Source organism: Pleurodeles waltl, chromosome 3_1 (genome assembly GCF_031143425.1).
Source record: "Pleurodeles waltl isolate 20211129_DDA chromosome 3_1, aPleWal1.hap1.20221129, whole genome shotgun sequence".
In the NCBI taxonomy this organism is placed as follows: Eukaryota; Metazoa; Chordata; class Amphibia; order Caudata; family Salamandridae; genus Pleurodeles; species Pleurodeles waltl.
Genome location: NC_090440.1, coordinates 1,747,681,682 through 1,747,703,647, shown reverse-complemented (window position 1 = coordinate 1,747,703,647; position 21,966 = coordinate 1,747,681,682). Strand labels below are relative to the sequence as shown.

At 48.7% G+C, this 21,966-nt stretch overlaps 1 protein-coding gene across 1 annotated transcript in view; it reads left to right on the top strand.

The window, feature by feature from the left end:
- Window positions 1–21,966, top strand: part of UNC80 (unc-80 homolog, NALCN channel complex subunit) — a 2,774,722-nt gene that overhangs the window by 2,568,767 nt on the left and 183,989 nt on the right. The window lies entirely within an intron of this gene.

Sequence of the window (21,966 nt, the reverse complement as noted above, 5' to 3'; positions counted from 1 at the left end):
GCATGATGTCTTTGTCCTGAGGAATAGCAGCATCCCAAATGTGATGGCCCAACTACAGAGGCACAGGGTATGGCTTATAGGTGAGCCTTGGTCCCCACCCACAGTATGTTGGTGTATGCCTCTTCTGTTAGCCAAATAGAATAGCGTGTGGCTAAGTGTCCTTCAATACTTGCAGGTGACTCTAGCTACCCAAATCTATTGTGGCTGCTGACCCCTGTGAGGAATGCCAGGACAAGGGCTGAAGAACGTTATAATGAGGCACATGGGCGAACCAGAAGGATAATTCAGAAGACCTTCGGCCTTCTGAAGCCCAGGTTCAGGTGCCTCCATCTGACAGGTGGATCCCTGTGCTACTCACCCGAGAAGGTCTGCCAGATAGTAGTGGCATGCTGCATGTTGCACAACCTGGCCATCAGATGCCATGTACCTTTTCTGCAGGTGGAGGAGACTGGAGATGCCCCTGTGGCAGCAGTGGACCCGGAGGATAGTGAGGATGAGGAGGCAGAGGATGAGGATGTTGACAACAGAACATTAGTGATCCGTCAGTACTTCCAATGACACACAGGTGAGACAGTACAATTTCACATTTCTATGACTATTGTTGTATTCTGTATGGCAGTGGCATGCTGGCATTACCCACTTGTTACCTCTACTTACTGTCACCTATGGATTATCATTTTACAGATCTTTGTGATATGACAACAATGTCCTGATGTGATCAGCACAGCCAGCAACAGGTCATTCATTCTATTCTCTCACTATGTACTGTTCATTTGCAATGGATGTAGCTGTTTCACTCAATACAAATTTGAAATACATGAAATACTAGTTGTTGAGTTTTATCCAAGGGTGTTTATTGTAGTGCTAACAAATTGAGGGGAAAGTGCAATGGCATGGGGTGATGATGGAGGAAAGTCTAGGTTATTGTTCCAGTCTGTTTGTAGCACAGGTGCAGTGTCTAAGGGGACATAGGAAGGGGAGCAATGGCAGTTCAAGGTGGACAAGGAAATGAGTGGGACACAAGGGGGACAATCAGTAGAGTCTCATTTCCTGGTGGTGGTCTTGGCAAGTGTCTCTGTCTGGGTCGCAGGGAACGTTTGTGGAGTGGTTCACCTTCTGCAGGGGGAGGGTGCTGGTGGCCTGTGGGTCCTGTGGTGCGGCCTCTTGGCCACTGGCGGCAGTGGAAGTGGAAGGCTGTTCAGTTGACTGGCTAGTGGTAGGGGCCCACTGGTGTGCTGTTGCCTCCCTCATGATGTTGGCCATGTCTGCCAGCACCCCTGCTATGGAGATCAGGGTGTTGTTAATGGCATGCAAGTCCTCCCTGATCCCCTGATACTGTCCCTCCTGCAGTCGCCTGTTCTCCTGCACGTTGTTTATGATCTGGCCCATCAAATCGTGGGGATGTTGGTAGACTCCCAGGATCTTGGAGACTGCCTCTTGGAGAGTCGGTTGCCTGGTCCTGTCTTCCCCTGGCACACAGCAGTCCTTCCAGTGTCCCTGTTGGCCTGTGCCTCTGTCCACTGAACGGTGTACCCACTGGCACTTACCCCAGGTCCCTGGTTGTCTTGGGGGCAAGGTGTGGCCTGGGGTCCCTGTACAGGTTGGCACACTGCTGATTGATGTGTCCTGGGAACAGAGGTGTGGGTACGCTGGGTGGGTGCTGTGGTTTTGGTTCCTGATGGTGGAGGCTCTGTGGTGGTCTGTGAGTGGGCTTGGGTGGTCCCTGATGGGCCAGGTAGGTCCTCCAGATCCCGAAGACCAGAGTTACTGTCATCACTGGGGTCCTCTTCTGCTGGGGGACTGGATAGTGGTGGCACCTTCTTTCCACTGACATTGGCTGGGGTACCTGTGGGGATATAAATGATGTATTAGGCTTCAAGTGTATGACATTTGTACTTCCCTAGCTTCACCTCTATGGTTGTTGTTACCCTGACACCTTTGTTTGTGTATGGTGATGTATTGTGGGATTGTTAGTTTCCCTATGCTGTGCATGCTTTAGTGATGGGTGTCCATGCAGGGCTGGGAGGGGTGTCCATGCATTGGTAAGGCATGCAGGGCTTGGCATTGGGATTAGTGAGATGTGTAGGTGCAGTGTGTGGGATGGAGTGGAGTAATGGGGGTGAGGGTGTGGGTGTGGGATGGCATGCAGGTATTGGGGGGGATAGGTAGTAAATATTGACTTAGCAGTGTCCACTCCTCCGGCAACTCCAACGAGTCGCTCAGGATGCAATATTGCCAGTACCTGCTCCTCCCATGCTGTGGGGGTCCACCACCGATCCTCTGTATGGCGAGCTGGTGTCTTGCTGCTATGTAATGTACCTTTCCCCGTAAATCGTTCCACCTCTTCCTGATGTTGTCCCTTGTTCTTGGGTGCTGTCCCACGGCGTTGACCCTGTCCACGATAGATATCTGCTGTACCTGTGCTCCAAAGAGCTGTGGCTCTACCCTGACAATTTCCTCCACCATGACCCTTAGCTCCTCCTCAGTGAAACAGGGGTGCCTTTGTGGTGCCATGGTTGTTGTGTGATGTGTGTTGGTGAGGGTGTGTTGGGTGATGTGGTGGGGTGTCTGATGTGGAGTGGGTGAGGGGTGTATGTGGTGTGTGTGTCTAGTTGTCTCTGTGCTCTTTTTCTCAGTCTCCAGGCAGTAATTGTTGTTTGTAAAGGGTTGTGGGTAATGTGGGTGTGTGTTTTATAGTGGTGTGGGTGAGGTGTGTGTATGGGTGTCAGGTGTGTATTTTTGGTATTGGCCAATGCAGTGTTGTTTTGTATGTGGGTGTCCTTCTGAGTGCGGTGGTATGTACCGCCAATAGTTTACCACTATTGAATGGCCTCCATGGTGATTCGTGGGTCATAATGTGATGGGCATTGTTTTGTTGGCGTAACGGTATGGGTTTTTGGACTGCCAGTTTATCACTGACCTTTAGGCTGGCGGATTTGTGTATGTGGCTGTATTTTGTCGGATCGGTGTGTGTGTGTCATAATATGGTGAACGGATATCTGCCACCGCGGTGGTAAGTTGGCGGCAGCAGCGTGGCATTAAGCAGGATTTACCACCAATGTCATAATGAGGGCCCATGGTCTTTAGTCCAAAAGAGCCATATGCTGACATCAGAAGTAGGTTGTAGTTGCTATTCCTATTACTTTCTAGTGTTGAAAAAGGATGCAGGGTTCTCTGTCCTATTCTGCACCCTCTCTCAACTACATCCTGAAAAAAGGAAAATTTTGAAATGCTCACTCTGGCTCAGGTCCTGTCTGCCTTGGATCCTGGAGAACGGATGGTATTGCTGGATTTGCAGGATGCATATTTCCACATTCCCATCCTGCCAGCCCAAGGATGTTACCTGGTGAGTCAAGAACATTTGCAGTTTGCTGTGTTTCCTTTTGGACGTCCCAGTGCCCCTCAGGTGCACACAAAGATGATAGAAGTGGTTTCAGTCAATCTGCAGATGTCAGGGGTTTACATCTTCCCTCACCTCAATGACTGGCTGTTGAAGGCGGGCTTGCCCTAGGCAGTCATCAATCAATCAATTAAAACATTTGTAAAGTGCACTACTCACTCATGAGGGTCTCAAGGTGCTGATGGGGGGGGGCTGCTACTGATCGAACAGCCAGGTCCTGAGGTGTCTCCTGAAGGTAAGTAGATCCTGTGTCTGTCGTAGGTGGGTGGGAAGAGTGTTCCACGTCTTGGCGGCGATGTGGGAGAACAATTTGCCACCGGCGGTCATTCTGTGTATGCATGGGATGGTGGCGAGGGCAAGGTCAGCGGGGCGAAGCTGTCGGGTCGAGGTGTAGAAGGAGAGCCATCTGTCACCCACCTCTAGACTACAGCAGACTTTCTGCATTCACTGAGGTTCCTTATCAATGTGCCAAAGTGGCACCTGGCTGCCTCTCAGACACTCCCATTAATCAGAGCCATTCTGAATACAGTACACTTTAATGCCTATCCTCCAAAGTAGCGAGTCCAGCATATTGAGGCTGTGATACCAATGTTTCATCCTCTATCCTGGATTTCAGTGATATTGGCTCTGAGGCTTCTGAGCCTCATGGCCTCCTGCATACTGCTGGTAAAGCATGCCGATTGGCATATACTGGCTTTGCAATGGGGCATAAAGCTTCAGTGGATTTAGCATCAGGAAATTCTTCTCGACCTGGTACAGATAGTGGAGAGAACTTCAAAACCTACAATGGTGGCTGACAAACCGATATTGGGTCGGTGACAGACTCTTTTCCCCTTCCCACCCAAAATTCACAGTGGACACCGAAGTGTCACATCTGGGTTGTGGCAGTCATCAGGGAGAGGTGGAGATCAGAGGTCTCCGGTCTCCACCAGAGTCTCAGCTCCAGATCAACATCTTTAAGTTTAGAGCGATAAGCTAGTCATTGAAAGCCTTTGTCCCATCCATCAAAAGGAGGCTGGTTCAGGTGTTCATGGACAGCACCACTGCCATATGGTACTGCAACAGCCATGGCGGAATGGGGTTCTGGATGGACGCTGTGCCAGTGGGCTCTATACCTCTGGACATGGCTGGAATGTCAGGACATTTTTCTAGTAATGCAACACCTGGCGCGATCACTAAATGCCAGGGCGGATGAACTCAGCAAGCGAAGCCTCAAGGAATACAAATGGTGTCTTCACCTGGATGTGGTCCAAGGCCTCTTCAACAATTGGGGAAAACCTTAGTTAGATTTCTTCACCACCCAACGAGAATGCACAATGTCAGTACTTCTGCACTTTGGAATTTCCAAAGTGGCTCTGCTTGGAAACACATTTTGTCTCAAGTGGGTGTCGGGACTTCTGTATGCCTTCCCACTAATACTGCACATGCCCAAGTTCTGAAGAAGGTCAGGACCGCCTGGGCCCAATTCATCTTAGTGGCTTCTGATTTAGCACCTGAGTATGGAATCCTGAACTCCTGAGCATGATTCTCAGTTCTCCGATCAGATTGGCTCTTTGGGAGGATCTCCTCTCGCAGCTACAAAGCAGGGTTCTTGCTGAGAGTATTTGACTACCGTCTAAAGTATGTGACGTTATCTTGGCAACCAGGAGTTTCTTGATTGAGGCATGCTGATGTGACAGATTTGAGGCTTGATGTATTGTCAAATTGATGGATTCTGTTCCTACACCCTTGTCTGAAGTCCTTTTGCTTACATTGTCCCTTGCCTGGCAAGGCCTTGCTTTGGGCACAGGTAAATGGGTACCCTTCTGCTGTCTTAGCATTCTTGTGATTGCTAGATCCACCCTCCTTTTTCAAGTCACCTGTTGTGACATGGTTCCCCAAATGCCTTCAACATTTGCTTCCGCCTACTTTGTATATTATACCCCACTGAGGTCTAAATGTAGTCCTCACTTTTCATATATGTTCACCTTTTGAGCCCATGTGCACCTGTCCTCCTAGACTTCTCACCATCAAAACAGTCTTCTTTGTGGCCATAGCATCAGCCAGGAAGGTTAGCAAACTGCAGGCGCTCTTGGTTACTCTGCCTTACACTACCTTTTCCCAAGACAAACTAGTCCTTGTGCTTCCTTTCTGCCAAAAGTGGTAACATCTTTCCACGTCAGTCAGAACATCCCGCTGCCAACCTTCTTTTCTCCACCTCACCCTTCCAAGGAAGAGAAGAGACTTGACCCTCTGGATCCAAAAAGAGTGTTATTATTCTAAATTGACCGCACAAGAGACATCCGGGTAGACGATCAACTTTATGTTGGGTTTGCTGGAGCTAAAAGGGGAAAGCAGTGCAGAATCAAACCATCTCCAGATGTATTGAACTCTACATTGTGCTGTGCATCAAGATCTGCTACACGCTGGCCCAGAAGCACCCCTGGCTTGAAGTCTTATTCTTCCAGAGCCAAGGATGTGACTTCTGTGTTAGCTTGCAGGGCCCCCATTCTGGATATCTGTCAGACAGACACATGGGCATCACTGCACACGTTTATTAAGCACTACTGCTTATGCAGTCAGGTCCAGCATGATGGATATTTTACCTGTTTGGTCCTCCAGGGCTTTCTAGTTTAACCAGTTTGCAGATCTTCCTCTGGGGAGGTATTGCTTGAGTATCTAATCTGAGGAAAGAAATCTGCAAATTGGAGTCTCTATAAGACGAGCAAGATACTTACCTTTGGTAACACCTTATCTGGTAGAAACTCTAGCTGCAGATTCCTTACCAGCCTTCCTAGGCTCCCTGCTATGCGAACTGCGGTTTCTTTCTAAAGAGGTCCTTGAGGTCCTCACTTTGGCATAATGGTCACATTACCTTAGTATGGTTCCATGCTTCTGGTTTGGAAAGCAGTCACAAAACTGAGGTCAGTGCACTGGGGCGACACCTATAAAGGCACTGCGTGCGTCACTTCCAGCAAAGACAATGCCTTTGACACCAGTGTGGAGGTGATTGGTGCCACCTAACAGCACGCAAAGAGCACTGCTCAGGAAATATTTCCAAATCCAGTCTGACTCCTGGGGAATATTCTAAGGTAAAGAATCTGCGGCTTGATAGAGTCGCTACCAGATGTGTTGTTACCAAAGGTAAGTAACTTGTTCTTCCATTCATCACTTTTTTGTAGTTTTCCGTGTGACACCCAGAAAGGAACATTTTCTCCACTTGAGGGAATTGCAACAGCTTATTCTTCTTCTCTACCTCCTAAAGGGAGCAATAAAGATCTTCCCTGGATCCCAGAAAAACCAGGGATTTTATTAAAAATTATTCTTTATGAGATAGAAAACAGGGTACTGGACACCTATTCTAGACCTCAGGGAGCTGAACAAATTCCTGAAGAAACAGTTGTTTTTAATGGTAAAGCTTCAAACTTGCCTCCTAGACATAAGACAAGGTCTGCAATCATTGATATTTGCTGTACAAGCAGTCATCATCAAGACTAATTACACACTTTGATGTTTTACATCTTGGCATAAGGCAGAAGAAGATCCCACCCTCTCTTGGAAGAGACACTGCTGTTATCGAATTGAGCTGTTTTCTCCCAAGTGGACATTGCAGTGTAACACCTAACAGAATGCCAAAATGATGAGGCAAACACACTCAGTCAATCACTATCAAACTATAATGAGTGGGAGCGACGTGAAGAACAAGTGAGCTACATCTTGCGCAAATAGGGATGGCCCACATTAGATCTGTTCTTTATGATAGATACCAAGAAATACCCGTACTACACCAACAGGTTCTGGCAACCAGGAGCTGAGGGTCATGTATTTTTCAATCACATGGATCTGGTAGTTGAACGTGTTTGCATAGCCTTTTCTCCATTTCCCCTGATCTTGAAGGTGCTAAGGAAGGACCAGGCAGATGACTGTACCATGATTCACATAGCCCCAGCGTGGTCATGCTATTACTGGTACAGCAAACTGCGGAGACTATCTGGTATTCCACTAGTGCCACCAAAGATGATCTCCAGTGACAATGGAGAGATGCTTCATCACAACCTCAGATTACTGAACCTGCCAGCCATGTACCTGACCACCTTGAGTTCAGTCATTTAAATCTGTCGGCAGAATTCAGAAACATCCTTGTGCAGTACAATTGCCAGCAACTACAAAGACAAGTGAAAGCCTTTCTGTGTTTGGTATAAAGTCATAGGATTCTACCTACTATTTATATAACCTTATCAAATACTTCCATACTTCCTGGGTGTGGCCAGGAGTCACCTTGAGGTCTCTTCAGCAAGAGTTCACCTGGCTACAATCTTGAAATGTAGAAGACTGAAAGAAAGTCGTCTTGTAGGCAAGTACCCTCTTTTTGGCATGTTACCCCCAATTTCTGCCTGATGTCAGTGTGTTTTTGACTGTGTCACTGGGATCCTGCTAGTCAGGACACCAGTGCTTATGGTTATTGGCCTGCTTGTCGGTGTGTTTCACTGTTTTCTAAATTGTCACTGAAGTCCTGCTAATCAGAACTCCAGTGCTCATGCTCTCTCTCTGTTTCTAAATTTGTCACTACATACTAGTGACTCAGTATTTCACTCTAAATTGACAACCTGGACCCCCTGCTAAGTCCCTAGTATATGGTAGATAAGTCTCCAGGGCATTGGGGTTCCAGGGGATCCTTATGGGCTGCAGCATTTCTTTTACCACCCATAAGGAGCCCATATAAAGGCTTCTACAGGACTGCCATTGCAGCCTGTGTGAAATAGTGCATGCACTATTTCACAGCCGTTTTCACTACACCAGGTCACTTATAAGTCACCTATATATCTCATAGAGACTTCTAGTTGCAGATTCCTTACCTTTTGAATTCCCCCAGGTGTCAGACTGGATCCGGAGACTTTTTCTTCAAGCAGTACCTCTGGGCGCCGTCAGGTGGCGTTGGTTGACTCCTGGCGTAGTGATCGTCGTGTTGATGTCTCAGTCGTATATAGGTGCCACCCCAGCGTGCTGATATCAGTTCTTTTCTTTCCGCACCAGCCTACGCGCAGATCCGGAGAGGAGGTACCTCAGTCACTTTTTGACTACCACAACATTTTTGTCGACCAATTTTGACAAGGTCATGGATGCGTCGAGGGATGTCCCACAAGACCGCTTAAGCCTTGCGACTCCTGTAATCGAATGATGTCGGTGACGGATCCGCACCTTGTGTGTCTTTGGTGCCCGGAGCGCGATCAGGACCTCAAGTCGTGCTCTGAGTGTCGGCCATGAACCCGAAAGCTTTGAGGGAACGGTCCCTAAAGCTAATGGCGGCCCAACACTCAACTCTGTGGTGCTTACTGTCTCGTTTGAGAGGAAGGTCTCGAGACCAGCCACAGAGTTACGACCACTCTTCATCCTCGAAGTCATTGGGACATTCGGGTCATAAGAAAAAGAAGTCGAAGAACAAATGTTCTTTGACTTCACCCTATCGCTCAGACGATGCGGTGAGGGAAGAGCGTTGACGCTCTAGGCCTCTGTCCTTGGAGCCTCCATCTGGGTCCACCCCACATTTCCCCGATTTCCCGCTAGCCGGAGCCACCCCTGCCCAGCTAAAAGAGTTTTATGTGGCAATGCGCCCCATTTTTGGGCAGACCGACCCACCTTCAGCGCCCTCAGGCACAGGTGAGTCAGTGAGGGCCCCCTCAGGTTCAAAGTTGTCTGCTTTGTCCATGGCTCCGGAGGGCTCCTCCAGATCCAATCTCGGATCTGCCATGACGTCGGTCGTGTCACAGCGACCTTCCCCAGCGTCGGGTCAGACGTCGACGCTCCCGACGTCGTTTGGGGCCACAATTGACGTCAATCCTATTCTCATACCCAACGAGACGGAGCTGAAATGACATCGCTCAACACCAATTCCATTCTCTATGGGCTCTCCTGGGCCCAGGGTTGATCCAGACCCTTATACTTATGGGTATGGATGCCGGGAGAGTTTAGAGGGGTAGCTGGACCTTTTAGAATACCAGCTTGACCCCCAAATGGACTGGGTGCAGGATTTGGGTGATGCCAGTGGTCTAGACACCTCCCCTGACACTGGTATGCTCTCTCCCCCTACTGTGGCTACGGAGGAGGGCACCACATACTCCATGGTGGTGAGAAAGGTGGCTGAAGTCTCAGACCTTGAGCTGCCTTCTGTGGAGGTTAGGCCTAGTATCCAAACCGACGTGCTTCAGCCGGGGTCTTCCACATCAGAACCTCTTCTCCCCTTTAATGAGGCACTGACAGACATCCCTTTGGGTACTTGGTCCAGACCCAGCACAGGGGCCCCTGTGAATAGGACGATTGCCCGCCGCCTTCGGCCTGTGCCAACAGACCCAAAATCCCTCACCCAACACCCCACACCTGAAAACCTGAGATCCAGGCTTCCTCTGGCGCATTCCCTACCACCCCCACCAGATAGGGAATCAAAAAGACTGGATAATTTGAGGAAGAAAATGTTTTCTTCTGCCAGTCTAGCACTGCGGTCGGTGAACACTGCATGCCTTTTGGGCCGCTATTCCCATACTCTCTGTGATACGGTCACGTAGGTGCTGCCTACACTTTCGCAAGAGACCCGGACTGCCCTCTCCCCAGCACTCGCAGATAGGAGAGATGCAGCTAAGCTCATCATTCGCTGTGGACTGGATATGACTCACTCTCTAGCCACATCGGTTGCATTGACTGTGGCACTAAGATGTCACGCATGGCTGAGAACATCTGGCTTCTCAGGGGATGTCCAGCAAACGTTGATGGACATGCCCTTTGATGGCACACGTCTCTTTGGAGACAATTCAGACTCGGCGCTCGAGCGCTTTAAGGATTCCCGAGCCACGGTCCGTCCCTTGGCCTCGCACCTGCCCATAGACACCACCAGTCCACCTCTTGCCCCTTTCGTAGCTTTGGAAGGGGCACCCAACCGCATCCTTTTCTACTGAGCTATGGACCCGTGCATGCTGTACAGCTCCTGCGTGGCCGCGGACATGGGATCCCACGATCTCGGGGAACAGGGAGCCAGCGGGTCTCCCAGTCCATCTACACCTACCTCCTCGGTCTCCAAACCTTCCTAGTCCATTGGAACACCTAGACCCAATTGGAGGTAGGATTTGCCATCATCTGCCCCACTGGAAATCCATTACCACGGACAGGTGGGTCCTCCAGATTGTTCGGAAGGGCTACGCCCTCCCTTTCTAGTCTTCTCGTCCAGCCATGCCACCTTCATTCGACCACATATCAGAGGATCACATGGCACTTCTCTGTGAGGAAGTCAAAGTTCTTTTGGCCAAAGGAGCTATAGAGAGGGTCCCTGTGTCAGAAGTAGGTTGTGGTTGTTATTCCCGCTACTTTCTGGTGCCAGAGAAGGACAAGTGCCTTCGTCCTGTCTTAGCTCTTCGGTCCCTCAATCTATTCCTCAAAAAGGAGAAGTTCAAGATTCTGACATTGGCTCAGGTCTTATGTGCCCTGGACCCGGTAGACTGGATGGTATTGTTGGAGTTACAGGATGCATACTTCCACATCCCCGTCTTGCTGGCCCACAGACGTTACCTAAGATTTGTGGTAGGCCACAAGCACTTTCAGTTCACCGCGCTCCCCTTTGTCCTTACCAGCAGCCCTAGGGTGTTCACGAAGGTGATGGTAGTGGTTGCAGCTCATCTGCTCAGGTTAGGGGTCCCAGTCTTCCCCTACCTCGACGACTGGCTGTTGAAGGCGGATACGTCCCAGAAAGTCGTCTCCCACCTCCAGACTATGGCGAACCTCTGGCATTCGCTGTGGTTCACTATAAACATGCCGAAGTCACACCTGACTCCTTCTCAGACGCTGCCTTTCATAGGAGCTGTTCTGGACACAGTGCAGTTTCGGGCTTATCCTCCCAAGAAGCGAGTCCAGGATACTCAGTCTATGATACCGATATTTCAGCCTCTGTCCTGGATTTCGATGAGAATGACTCTGAGGCTGCTGGGCCACATGGCCTCTTGCATCCTGCTGGTTCAAAAGGCCAGATGGCATATGCGGGCTCTGCAGTGGGACCTGAAGTTCCAGTGGGCGCAGCATCAGGGGAGACTCTCCGACAAAGTCCAGATCTCAGAAGGAACTGCGAAAGATCTTCAGTGGTGGCTAACAAATCAAGATTGGGTCAAGAGCAGATCCCTCTCCTTTCCCCAGCAAGACCTCACAGTAGTGACAGATGCGTCACTCCTAGGATGCGGCGGCCACATGGGAGAGGCAGAGATCAGAGGCCACTGGTCTCTGGCTGAATCCGAGATTCATATCAATCTATTGGAGCTCTGTGCGATTCGACTAGCATTGAAAGCATTTCTTCCCTCTCTCAAAGGGAAAGCAGTGCAAGGGTTCACAGACAACACCACCGCCATGTGGTACTTCAACTAATAAGGAGGAGTGGGGTCATGGACCATTTGTCAAGTGGCCCTTCGTCTATAGACTTGGCTGGAACATCAGGACGTTTCCCTGGTGGTTCAACATCTCGTGGGTTCCTTGATCACCAGAGCAGACGAGCTCAGCAGATGATGCATAGTCGATCACGATGGCGTCTCCATCCGGAGGTGACGCAAGGTCAATGTAAGGAAATGCCTCCTTGGCATGGTTACCCCCTAACTTTTTGCCTTTGCTGATGCTAACTTATGATTTGAAAGTGAACTGGGATCCTGCTAACCAAGACCCAGCACCAGTGTTCTTTCCCTAAACTGTACCTTTGTCTCCACAATTGGCACAACCCTGGCACTCAGGTAAGTCCCTTGTAACTGGTAGCCCTGGTACCAAGGGCCCTGATGCGAGGGAAGGTCTCTAAGGGCTGCAGCATGCCTTATGCCACCCTAGGGACCCCTCACTCATCACATGCACACTGCTTCACAGCTTGTGTGTGCTGGTAGGGAGAAAATGACTAAGTCGACATGGCACTCCCCTCAGAGTGCCATGCCAACCCCACACCGCCTGTGGCATAGGTAAGTCACCTCTCTAGCAGGCCTTACAGCCCTAAGGCAGGGTGCACTATACCACAGGTGAGGGCATATGTGCATGAGCACTATGCCCCTACAGTGTCTAAGCAAAACCTTAGACATTGTAAGTGCAGGGTAGCCATAAGAGTATATCGTCTGGGAGTTTGTCAAACACGAACACCACAATTCCATAATGGCTACACTGAAAATTGGGAAGTTTGATATCAAACTTCTCAGCACAATAAATGCACACTGATGCCAGTGTACAATTTATTGTAAAAAACACACAGAGGGCATCTTAGAGATGCCCCCTGAATACATGCCCGACTTCTAGTGTAGGCTGACCAGTTCCTGCCAGCCTGCCACACACCAGACATGTTGCAGGCCACATGGGGAGAGTGCCTTTGTCACTCTGTGGCCAGGAACAAAGCCTGTACTGTACCCCTGCAGGAACTGTAACACCTGGCGGTGAGCCTCAAAGGCCCACCCCTTTTGTTACAGCGCCCCAGGGCATCCCAGCTAGTGGAGATGCCCGCCCCTCCGGCCACTGCCCCCACTTTTGGTGGCAAGGCTGGAGGAGATAATGAGAAAAACAAGGAGGAGTCACCCACCAGTCAGGACAACCCCTAAGGTGTCCTGAGCTGAGGTGACCCCTGCCTTGAGAAATCCTCCATCTTGAGTTTGGAGGATTCCCCCAATAGGATTAGGGATGTGGCCCCCTCCCCACGGGGAGGAGGCACAAAGAGGGTGTAGCCACCCTCAAGGACAGTAGCCATTGGCTACTGCCCTCCCAGACCTAAACACACCCCTAAATTCAGTATTGAGGGGCTTCCCAGATCCCAGGAAATCAGATTCCTGCAACCTGAAGAAAGAAGAAGGACTGCTGATCTACAAGCCTGCAGAGAAGGAGGAAGACGACAACTGATTTGGCCCCAGCCCTACCAGCCTGTCTCCAACTTCGAAAACCTGCTCCAGCAACGCATCCGACAGGGACCAGCGACCTCTGAAGCCTCAGAGGACTGCCCTGGACTACAGGACCAAGAAACTCCAGTGAACAGCGGCCCTGTTTAAAACCAGCTACTTCTTTGCAACAAAGAAGCAACTTCCAAAGACTTCACGTTTCCCGCCGGAAATGTGGACTTCACACTCTGCACCCGACGCCCCCGGCTCGACCTGCAGAAAACCAACACCTCAGGGAGGACTTCCCGGCGACTGTGAGCCTGTGAGTAACCAGAGACGACCCCCCTGGCCCCCCACTGTGACGCCTGCAGAGAGAATCCAGAGGCTCCCCCTGACTGCAACTGCCTGTAACAAGGGACCCGACGCCTGGAACCAACACTGCACCCGCAGCCCCCAGGACCTGAAGGAACCAAACTTCAGTGCAAGACCGACCCCCAGGCGACCCTCTGACTAGCCCAGGTGGTGGCTGTCGCAAGAAGCCCCCCCTGTGCCTGCCTGCAACACTAGAGTGACCCCCGGGTCTCTACATTGTTTTCAACTTAAAACCCAACGCCTGCTTTGCTCACTGCACCCGGCCACCCCTGTGCCGCTGAGGGTGTACTTTGTGTGCCTTCTCGTGTCCCCCCCGGTGCTCTACAAAACCCCCCAGGTCTTTCCCCGAGGACGCAAGTACTTACCTGCTGGCAGACTGGAACCGGAGCACCCCTGTTCCCCCTAGGCGCCTATGTGTTTTGGACACGTCTTTGACCTCTGCACCTGACCGGCCCTGAGCTGCTGGTGTGGTAACTTTGGGGTTGCCTTGAACCCCCAACGGTGGGCTGCCTATGCCCCAAACTTGAGACTTGTAAGTGTTTTACTTACCTCCAAAACTAACCTTTACTTACCTCCCCCAGGAACTGTTGATTTTTGCACTGTGTCCACTTTGAAAATAGCTTATTGCCATTTTTACAAAGACTGTATGTGATACTGTTTTCATTCAAAGTTCCTAAAGTATCTAAGTGAAGTACCTTACATTTAAAGTGTTTACTGTAAATCTGGAACCTGTGGTTCTTAAAATAGGCTAAGAAAATATATTTTTCAATATAAAAACCTATTGGCCTGGAGTAAGTCTTTTAGTGTGTGTTCCTCATTTATTGCCTGTGTGTTTACAGCAAATGCTTAACACTACCCTCTGATAAGCCTACTGCTCGACCACACTACCACAAAATAGAGCATTAGAATTATCTACTTTTGCCACTTTTTCACACAGGAACCCTTGGACTCTGTGCACACTATTTCATACTTTGAAATAGTATATACAGAGGCAACTTCCTACAGCCTCTTTCAGCAGTAGGGAGAGCCATGGTTAGATATCTTCACCTCCACAGAGAACAGGCAGTGTCAGCTGTTTTGCGTGTTGGGGTTTCCAACGTGGTACTCGCTCAGCGATGCCTTTCATCTCAAGTGGAGCTCAGTCCTCCTGTACACCTTTCCGCTCTTACCACTTCTGCCCAGAGTTCTGAAGAAGATCAGGCAAGACCGGGCCCAAGTTGTTCTGGTGACTCCGGACTGGGCACGAAGAGTGTGGTATCTCGAGCTCTTGAGCATGGCCATAGCTCCTCCAATCAGACTGCCCATTCGGGAAGATCTTCTGTTGCAGAAGCAGGGGAGGGTCATCTGTAACATCATCTTGGCAGCCGGGCGTCCCTTCACCAAAACGGTATACGCCTGTCGTTGAAAAAGATTTGTGGCATGGTGTATTGAATTTTTTTTAAATCCTCTCTCTGCACCTCTTTCTGAAGTTCTGCTCTTTGTTCTTTCCCTTGCAACCTCAAGGGCTATCTTTCTGTTAGCTCTGCCTTTCCGAGACTACCTGACCAACCTTAATTAAAATCTCCCATTGTAGGGAGGTTTCTCAAAGGTCTCACACATCTCTGCCCGCCTATCCCATTTATCATACCCCAATGGGATTTAAATGTAATCCTCACATATCTGATGTGCACTCCATTCGAGCTGCTTCATAGTTGCCCTTTACGGCTCCTAACCATCAAGATAGCCTTCTTGGTTGCCTTTACCTCTGCTCGCATGGTAAGTGAACTCCAAGCTCTGTCATCTAAAGCACCTTTTCTGGCATTACATCCTGACAAAGTGGTACTCCGCACTAGGGCTTCCTCTCTCCTTTAAGTGGTAACACCCTTCCATGTAGGTCAATCCATCACCTTGCCTACTTTTTACCCACCCCACATCCCTCACATGAGGTGGAGAGCCTCCACAGCTGGACCCAAAAAGAGCGTTGGCGTTCTACCTTGATCGCACTAAAGACTTCTGGGTGGACGATCACCTGGGATATGTAGGGGTGAAGAAAGGGAAGGCGGTGCAAAAGAGAACCATTTCACAATGGGTCCTCCTATGCATCAAAAATGAGCTACGCTTTGGCAAAGGAGCAACCCCCTGAGGATTTGCAAGCTCACTCAACTAGAGCAGCTGCAACTACCACAGCGTTAGCATGAGGCGTTCCAATCCTGGATATCTCCCAGGCAGCCATGTGGGCATCTTTGTACAAGCACTACTGCCTGGACAGTCAGGTCCGTAGGGACGGCTACTTTGGTTGTTCGGTCCTACAGGACATCCTGTTGTTCTCTTGGTTCGCAGCCCACCTCTGGGGACTGTATTGCTCGGGTATCTATTCAAAAGGTTAGGAATCTGCAACTAGAAGGCTCTATCAAATGTACAAGTTACTTACCTTCGGCAACAATATATCTGGTAGAGACATATTATACTTGCAGATTCCTTACCGACCTGCCCATCCTCCATGGTCTGTGAACTGATTTCCAGGGACAGAAACTTTCCTTAAAGGGCCCCAGCTTTTGCACACCACTCTCAGTGTTCTTCATGGCTCTGCGCTTCTGACATGGAAAGTTGTGAAAAGAAACTGACGTCAGCGCACCGGGGTGGCGCCTATATACGACCACGACATCATCACGGCGAACACGACGCCACCGACACCCACGGAGTCGACCGACGCCACCTGACTGCACCCAGAGGTACTGGTCGAAGAAAAAGTCTCCGGATCCAGTCTGACACCTGGGGGAATTCAAAATGTAAGGAATCTGCAACTAGAATATGTCGCTACCAGATATATTGTTACCGAAGGTAAGTAACTTGTACATCCGGTCTTCCAACCCTGAAGGCTGGGTGCAAAGTACCTGTATGTGAGGGCACCCCTGCACTAGCAGAGGTGTCCCCTCTTAATCCAGGCCCATTTTCCGGGACTATGAGAGTGTGGGGACACCATTTTAAGTTTGCACTGTACATAGTTTAATACCTATGCACAGCTTCACAATAGTAACTCCGAATAGGGACATGTAGGCGGTCTAACAACTGGGAATTGTACCCCAATACTGATTCCAGTATTGGTTGCACAATTCCATGCACTCTGAGGTGCTCCACAGTGGACCCCCAGTACTACCATACGAGCCTTCTGAGGTTTTCACTGCAGTCCCAGCTGCTACCACCTCACACACAGGCGTCTACCCTCCTGGGGCTTGAGCAGCTAAATCCAGGAAGGCAGAACAATGCACTTCCTTTAGGAGGGGGTGTTACACCTTCTCCGCCTGGAAATAGGTGTTACAGGCATGGGAGGGTTTCCTCCCAGAGCCTCTGGAAATGCTTTGAAGGGCACAGATGATGCCCTTCCTGCATAGTCCAGTCTACACCAGTTCAGGGACCCCCAGTTCCTGCTCTGGCGCGAAACTGGACAAAGGAAAGGGGAGTGACCACTCCCCTGTCTATTACCACCCCAGGGGTGGTGCCCAGAGCTCCTCCAGAGTGTCCCTGGGTTCTGCCACCTTGTTGTCAGGATGGTCAGGGAACTCTGGGAGCATCTGAGTGACTAGTGCTAGCAGGTGACGTCGGAGACCCCTCCTGATAGGTGCTTACCTGGTTAGGTGACCAGTCCCCCTCTCAGGGCTACTTAGTGTCTCTCCTCTGGGTGTTTTTTCAGATTCGAATTCCAAGACTCCAGCAGGAATCCTCTGCATTCTTTACTTCATCTTCTACCGACGGATAAACCACTGACTGCTGCAGGAACTCTACAAAACTGCAACAAAGAAGCTGAGACAACTTCTGCAACATTGTATCTTCAGCTCCTGCCAGCAACTGCAACAGTTTTCAGATCACGCATCCTCCAGGGACTGCCTGTCTTCAGCCTGCACCAGAAGTACCGAAGGAATCTCCCGTGGAGTGGCTGAGTCACTTCCCTGCTTCAGCAGGCACCTCTCTGCAGTGACGACCGGTGGCTTGGGTTCCCTCTCCAGACGACAGGCGTGGATCCAGCAACACAGGTGGTGGACTAAAGTGACTCCGCCAGTCCCAACCCCAGCTGTCCATGTTTGGTGGAGGTCAGAGCTTGCCGCCCCACGCAAAACAGTACCCCCGTGCACCGCGTGACTTGCAGTTGTTAAGGCTTGTGTGCGACCTAGCAAGACGTTCTTTGTGCACAGCACAGCTTAGGCCCCCAGCACTCCTTCCTGCAACGCACAGCTTCCTGAGTGGTTCTCCAGCATTGTTGAAATCCTTTCTGTTGTGCTGAGTGGGCCTTCATTTGCACCTTCTTTGGCCCCGTGCTGTGGGACTCCTGTGCACACTGTTTGGTCTTCTGAGGGCTCTCTGAGTTGCTGAGAGCCCCTTCTGTCTCCCCCTCCTGGGTAGAGGCTACCAGGTCCCTCCTGGTCCCGGGCAGCGCCATTTTCCGCTAACCACGAGTTTTGCGTGTGCCAAAGCTTGTTGGCGGAAAGCAGCGACTCAAACCAGACTGACTGTATTCATCCTTCCGGCGTGGGACATCTTTTGCACCAACCAGAAACCTGCATCTGTCTTCTCTGGTGCAATACTGACTTTGTCTTCTCACCAGTAGTTCTTCTTATACACCTTCATCTGGGTTAGCAGGGGCTCATGTTCTCACTGGACTCTTCAGTGCTTCTTGGACTTGGTCCCTTTCTTCCGCAGGTCTTCAGGTCCAGGAATCCAATGTCTTGCAGTCTCTTCTGTTTCTTGCATATGGTTTGGGTACCCCCTAGGCCTATTGCAGCATATTGTGATTTTCACTGTTTGCACTTTTTTCTAACTATTTACTTACCTGTTTTTGGCTACTAGTATATATATATTGTGTAATTTACTTACCTCCTAAGGGAGAATAATCTCCAAAGTATTTTTGGCATTGTGTCACTAAAATAAAGTACCTGTATTTTTGGTAACACTGAGTATTGTCTTTCATGTGTGTGAGTACTGTGTGACTACAGTGGTATCGCAAGAGCTTTGCATGTCTCAGCTTTGCTGCTCTGCCTACAGCTACCTCTAGACAGACTGGCTTCTAGACACTGACTACATTTCACTAATAAGGGATAACCTGACCTGATATAAGGTATAAGTACCTTAGGTACCCACTACAAACCAGTCCAGCCTCCTACACACCTCATCTCTTTTCTCACCAAGAATCACAAAATAGTCAATTGATGGAATTTTTAGGGCATTTTTTCCAAAATGTCACATTCCTTTGCCTTGGGAGTTGAGTTCTCTTTTCAGCCAACCCATGCTGCCTCTCTTCGAACCAATCCATAGGACACATCTAAAATGAATGTCCTGGAAGACAGCATTTCTCTTTACTTAAATCGGCAAGCAGAGAAGGAGAGCTGCAGGCACCCAACTCTCAGGGAACATTTTATTTGCTTCACGTTATTTTGCATATCAGTCCTATATTGATGCCAAAGGTCCCTACTGACTTTTATCTGAATGACCTGTCAAGTTATGCTCCTTTCTCCTAAATCTCCATAAGTTCAGTGGAAAAATCTGTGCACTTTCTAGATGTAAGCAAGAGCATTAGATTTTACATAGACGAGACAAAAGACGCGTTCTTCTGGTCAGCTGTTTGTTTTCTTCGGCCATCGAGAAGCAGGCCGAACCTTGTCCAAAGTGAGAATGGCATGTTGTCTGTCAGCCTGCATCACATTTTACCACAACAAGGTGAAGTGGCCGCTTTAGAGCATAGTGAGGGTAAATTCCTTCAGAAGTGTTGCGCGACTGTTGCACTGGACACCAGTGTGCCTTTTCAAAACATTGTGCAGCCTTTTGGAAGTGCAGGCACACGTTCTCACCAGCTCTGCTGCCTGGAGGTGAGCATAGTAGCCGACTCAGCAGCAGGGCAGGCAATCCTCTGCAGCCGGTTTTAGTAAAGATGAGTCTGCTTCCTGCTTTATCCTAGATGGTATGTTCTGCTTGCTATTTTGATTCAAACATGTGAATATATGAACTATCCAGTGCTGGAGAAAAAACTATTCATATTTTCACACCCAAACGTCACTCTTCCCTGGTCAGAGGTGCACTTCTGTCCTATATACTGCTCACAATTGTGATATGAAATGTGACCTTTGGTGGCCTCTGGGGGCAGGAGAGCTCAGCACTTCCACTTTGTTGACTGAAGTTTGGGCTGACCTCAAATGAGGTTGATGTGCCAATAAACAAACACTATTATTGAGGCCTACGCTTTTATAACAGTGTTTACTGTAGTATAAATTTACAGAGGATTCTCAGTCTGATGATGGAGAATGAATTAAGAATGTGGCTAATAGAAGATACCAATGCTGGAAAATGAAGTTATAGTTAAGTAACTAATTTGTTTTTGGTTCGCTTAGGGCTCAGATAAGATAAGTGCCGGAACATCTGTCTCACATTCGTCTGGTATAGCATGTCTCTGATTCCAAGCTTAAACTATCTGATGCCCACACTCATTTGAACATGTAAACACACCATTATCTTCAGGTACATACAGTGCCCCGTACCCAGCATTCTGATGGATACTTTTGACTGCAGATTCCTTCCCATGGGCTAGATTTACGAACATTAAGAATAACAATTTCTGAATAGTGTTTTCTTCCGAATTGCTATTTGGTAGTCACTATTCTTATTGTATGAAACTTTCATTTTTGAATTAGCGATTCCTTGTGGATTGCAAATTGACCTACCTCATAAATATATATGAGAGAGTGAACAGTTTGGGACCCATTAGTACTGACAGCCTTCACAGGAACAGTGGCCTGTGATTGCTTTTAGATAACAACTAGGATGTGCTAAAAAAGGTGAAAAGTGTAACTTTCATTTTTTAACATTCTCAAAGGGGAACTTACCCATATGCGAATGGCTTGCCACCTCCTTTGAGGAGGTGATAAAGTATTACTGTTTTGAGACTGGACTTTGTCGCAGAACATCAGTACATGCCATAAAGTATTGCTGTTTCAAAGGGATGCCCTGAATACACCCTTTCCAAATAGTGATTTCTTATGATTTCCTAAATCCATTTAATAATTTGGTAACATGTTACAGAATCAATTAATGTGTTTAGTACATGTGTACAAGCCATGTAGTTGTCTCAAATTGTGTTATTTATTGAATTGAAGGCTTTACGACTGCTAAATATCTAATCCCCAGGCGTCAGAGTGGAGCTGGAGACTTTAAAAACAGTTCTCCTGCGCACCGCTAAATGTCATTGTGGGGCCCCGAGCGGAAGTTGTTCTATTCTGGAAGTGACAAGCAGAGCCACCTGTAAGCACCACCAGTGAGCGCTAATTTCAGTTCCTTTCTTTTCATCTCTTTAAACATGGATCCGGTGCTTCTCCCTCATCTGTGACCACATTTTTCGTTCACAATATATCCAGTATGCAATGGAAATGTCGCACCTAAAAATGGCAGGGTTCAAGTCATTGCAGGGACTGTTTCAAACAAATGGCTGTGACTCTCTTGCGCAACATCTGTTTATAGTATGTGGGATCGGACCACGACTCCAAGAGTTACGGCGACTACATCCAGAAGACGCCAAAAGCTATATGGGAACTCTGCACCGTGAACCGCTCAGTCAACATAAGTCAAAAGGAAAGTCCTGTTCTTGCTCCCAGATTCATTCCTGTGACAGGTCATCATTGCAGTCGAAGTCTTTGGGTAGGTTGAAAAAGAAACATAAGAATTGGGAAACATCCTCTTCCGCCACTGATGTTGCCATCATATCTCTGATTCTCGCTCCTGCTCTTCAATGGATCCATTTCCGACTGTGATCCAACACGCCTTGACTATCCAGGTCTGTCAGCAACATTGAGGCAAGTAGAAGGCTTCAGGAAAGCTATGCTGCATATCCTAATAAGTAACAGCAGGGGTATGCCGAATTATGCTATGAACGGAATCTGGGGCAGTAACATAAAAGAGACAACAATGGTTCACTCTAGACATATTTTAGTTAATACATTAAACAAATCTTGTGGATTCAAAAGATCTCCATAGTTACTTTGTTCAGCAAGAGAATAAAAACATTTCTTTTTCTGACAATTTACAAATCAAGGCTATTGTCCCAAAGACCAACCAGAAACTAGTTATATTGAGATAGATTTTATTCACACATTCAGTAAAAAAAAGTTGAGTAAAATTGTGCTCAACAGTGTGCATAGGTGCTCATCAGAATAGAATGTGAAAAGGTGCATCAAAACACAAAAAGACGTATGATGATTAACGCTGAGATTAAATTGCATAGATAGGGTCAGGGTGGAAGTCTATGACGTCTTACACTCAATGGCATTTCAGCTTTTGGTTATTTGGAGCACAGGGCATTTGGCTTACAGCTGGATCAGTGATTCATGACTTAAA